The sequence below is a fragment of the Pteropus vampyrus genome, unplaced genomic scaffold, assembly GCF_000151845.1.
Source record: "Pteropus vampyrus isolate Shadow unplaced genomic scaffold, Pvam_2.0 Scaffold236, whole genome shotgun sequence".
In the NCBI taxonomy this organism is placed as follows: Eukaryota; Metazoa; Chordata; class Mammalia; order Chiroptera; family Pteropodidae; genus Pteropus; species Pteropus vampyrus.
The window spans coordinates 326,722-331,391 of NW_011889017.1; positions in this window are offsets into that span (position 1 = coordinate 326,722).

The window sequence follows — 4,670 nt, forward strand, 5'->3', positions numbered from 1 at the left end:
CTTCCCCCTTTACCCCTTCTCTCTGGTTCTAAAAAAAGAAAATGCGACTCATGGACACATTTTTTTAAACATTTTGTTTCCCTAGGGACATTTTTGTTTCAATTTTCATTTCCTCATGTTAAGGAATAAAAATATCTCCTAATAGAATATACCTATACATATACTCATAATATACATATATACAGATATACAGATATATACATATATACCTATATATAAATGTTCATGGGTTTTTAATTAAAAACTGCTGATGTTTCTTTATATAAAGATAATATTATAATAAAATGACTAAATGTTTTTAATTTAAAATACTTACATTTTTCTGAGTTCAAAATTAAAATTATTGTTTTATGAGTCAATATCAAAGTCTCACCATTTAAAAATTAGAAAAAATAAAACTGAAAACTTTAAACAGGGATTTGACAAAAAGAATGCATATTATATATGTACTAAGGCTATAAAATGTAGATACTATAGAAGAGCTTCCACAATGAGAGAAAGCAGATCAATTTAATACATAGATTTTAAAAAGATTACACATGAAATATATACATATATAATTCTAGTAAAAAGGAAAAACAGCTATGAAGAAAACTAAAAGTTTAAATACATAACATAAGATATTCAAAATTGATAAGAAATGCTAATACAACTCAGAAGATTAATTTGTAAAATTCATGAGGATATGATTTGCATAAATGGATAAACAATAAGTAAAATATGTATGGGAAAATACTCAACTTCATTAATAAGAGACATGTAAATTATAACTAAGTTGAAGTAAAATTGTGACATATTGACAAAGCATTTAGAAACATTTAAATGTCTAATGTCTACAAACTCCAGTTGTCTCAAACTTTGCTAAAAAATGTTATAAAATCATACTGATAATTTAAAAGCTAGGACTATGCAAATTAAGAGATATAATAATTTTCATGCTGTTTACTAACCCCATATCTCATAATCAATTCAAAAGAAGCATTATTAAGTATAAAAATACATAAGTGCAAAGACTTTTATGGCATTTTTAACATAATTAAAAATCGAAAATAAAATGATTGTCCAATATCATGGAAAATATTCCTATTCAGTAAGATGTTATTTAAAATGACTTGAAGTGATAGTTAAAAAGTTAAAATGGTTAAGAAAATATAATCATAATATAAAATAAGCAAAATGCTTACATATGACCAATGAAGAGCTTATTTGGTCTTATAATTATAATATCACATGATTTCATGTACATGTGGAATCTAAAAAACAAAACCAACAACAAAAACAAAAGTAGAAATAAACTCATAGATACAGAGAATACTAAGAGGAATACTAGATGGGAGAGGGGTTGGGGAGGACCAAGAAAAGAGCAAAGAGATTAAAAGGTACAAATGGATAGCTGCAGAATAGACATGGAGACGTAGAGTGTAGCATGGGAAAAATAAATATGTAATGTAGTAAAGGGGTACTAGATTTAGTTGGGTGATCACTTTGAGAGTTATGTGGATCTCTGATCTATATGCTACATAACTGAAACTGGTATATTGTTGTATGCCAACTATAATTGAAAAAACCTCATTGAATTGTACAATGTAAATACAAGCAACTAATTGTCTATTATATTTCAATAAAGATGAAAAAACATAAATGTGTTGTGAAAATTGGATAGGCACATGCAAAAAAAATGAACACAAGAATAGAAAAATGTATACAAGAATAGACTCAAAATGGATTAAAGATTTAAATGAATGACCTAAAAACCATAAAACTTTTAGCAGAAAACATAGGCAGTAATCTCTCTGATACTACTAATAATTTCTTTTTGAATATATCTCCTTGAGAAAGGGAAATAAAAGAAAAAAATAAACAAATGGGACTACATCAAACTAAAAACATTGCATGGCAGGGAAACCATCAACAAAACAAAAAGACAACCTACTGAATGGGAGAAGATATTCACTTATAATACATTGGATAAGGGATTAATATCCATAATATATATAAAGAACTCATACAACTCAACAACAAAAAAACAAACAATCCAATTAAAAAATGGACAGAAAACCTGAATAGATATGTCTCCAAAGAGGAAATACAAATGGCCAATATACATATGAAAAGATGCTTAAGGTCACTAATCATCAGAGAAATGCAATTTAAAAGCGCAATGAGATACCACTTCAGAATAGCTATCATCAATAAATCAAAGAACAACAAGTGTTGGCAAAAATGTAGAGAAAAGGGAACCCTCATACACTGTTGGTGAGATTGCAAATTGGTACAGCCACTATGGAAAATAGTCTGAAGTTTCCTCAAAAAATTAAAATGGATCTACCTTTTAACCCAACAATTGCACTTCTGGGTATTTTTCAAAAGAGAACCCTTATGTACATGGCAGCGCAGTTTATAATAGCCAAGATATGGAAGCAACCTAAATGCCCATCAACAGGTGATTGGATAAAGAAGATATGGTTTATATATACAATGGAATATCACTCAGTCATAAAAAAAAAAAAATGAAATCCTACTGTTTGCAATGACATGGATGGACCTACAGGTTATTACGCTGAGCAAAATAAGATTTCACTTATATGCAGAATCTAAAGAATAAAAAGAACAAACTAATCAAAAACAGACTCACAAATATAGAGGACAATCTGGTGATGACCAGAAGAGAGCAGGTGGGAGGTCTAGGAGAATAGAGTGAAGGGTTAAAGAAGTACAATTTAGTAGTCGATAGGTGGTCACGGAGATGGGGAGCACGGCATAAGGAATGCAGTCAGCAAGCAGTAATGTAATGGCTATGTGTAGGGAAGATAGAGAGTAATCACGTGGACCGTTTCCTAAGCTATATAAATATCTAACCAATGTACTGTATACTTGAAACTAACTTTTTAAAAAATGCAGCAAAAAAAAATACAATAGAAAAAAATACTTCCTAGAAACTGATAATTTTATTTTATCAAGTAAAATGTTAGTCCTATTATTACTATGTATGTGCCCTTAAAGCCACTTCAAATGTAAAGATTTATTCTATTAATCATTATCCCTATAGAACAGACAAAAATAAATTATACTAAGTTTTTCATCTTAAAAAAATTAACAAGTTTTGTGTAAGGGTTGTCAAATTATGCATATCTTTTTTCCCCTATTTTTTCTCATATCAAAATTATATTAAAATTACAATACGATTTTATATAAAAGTAAAGGATTATGTCATTAATGCATTTATAAGTCAAAACAGATAACATATGTAAGAGTCAAATTTAAGTAACCACAAATCATCACTATTTAATACTTTAAATAAAACTATTCAGCAATAGGACTAGATAAAATGAGAAAGACAATCTAATTACCGAGACCTTTAGAGAGAAAGAGATAAAAAAACAGACTCTTCCTTCTCTTCCTGTAAACTTGTGAATTTTATTCCTAATGTTTCCATGTGAACTTATTTTTGTAAAAGTGCTAAATAAATGCAGAGTTAAAATAAACCATCTAAGTCTTTGCTTTAAAAAAATAGAATTTCACATCACTGATCTCTCTAGTAGTACATGCATTCTACTAATGTCTACTCAATGAACCCTGTACAGGAGGGAGAGAGGGAAGGAGAGAGGGGGGAGAGAGAGAGAGGAGAGAGAGAGAGAGAGAGAGAGAGAGAGAATAGGGGCAGAACGAGAGAATTAATTGATTTATTAATTACATTTTTAAATGTCTTCAGTGTAGTGTTTCTATAGTTATCTAAAAATATATGTATCAAACCTGTGAATATACTTTATCCTATATTCATTCATAAGTATTTATATCATTCAAGACTAACAAATTATTCATTATTTCCAAAATACTTTAAAGGTTTTATTACTTAAATAATAATTTGTGGAATTTTATGATACTTGTATTTTATGGTGTGTGTGTTTGTGTGTGTTTCTATAGAATATAAACTCCTAAAGGATAGGCATTTCACTTTCTTTTGGGGAACTTTTTATAGTGGCTTCTTAATAGTTGTATATGTAAAATATGGATGCAAAAAAATACATAAATCAAAAAACAACAACTAAAGAACCAATAGCAGTTCTGATAGTGCACAGAATTATAGAGAACAGCCAGAAGAAGCTCACTTTTTTTGTTAAAGAGCTAAGCAAGAATACATTCTTACTTGCAAACTGGCTTCACTTTGATCTAGAGCATGACTTGTTCTACAGTGTTATCCTATAAGCTGCCTAGCCTTTAGAACCTCTCTGTCTGTCTTTTGGTTGTTGACCAACTGGCTGCCTGAGAGAGGGCTTGAGGGCATAACCCTCTGGGCAAGATGACTCCCTTTTAATGCATAGTGTTACACTTGGCAATTAGTAGGCTCTGAATAAGTATTTTTTAATGTTATTAACTATCTGCCTAAGTATTCCATAGTTTACTCACATTCAACATAGTCTGAACTGAATTCATTTTTTTCTTCTCAAAGCCTGTTTCTACACCCACTTATCCTATCTTAATCTTATTATTATCTTCCCAGACACTGGAGCAAGAGAATTCTAAGTCAAATTTATTTCTTACTTGCCTTCATTCACTCATAAATAATTCATTAATTCTACAAATATTGCTGCTAGGAACTAAAATAAGTGCTGATGACACCGAGTCAAATAAAACACAGCCTCTGCTTTCAAAGATAATTGTATCTAGTG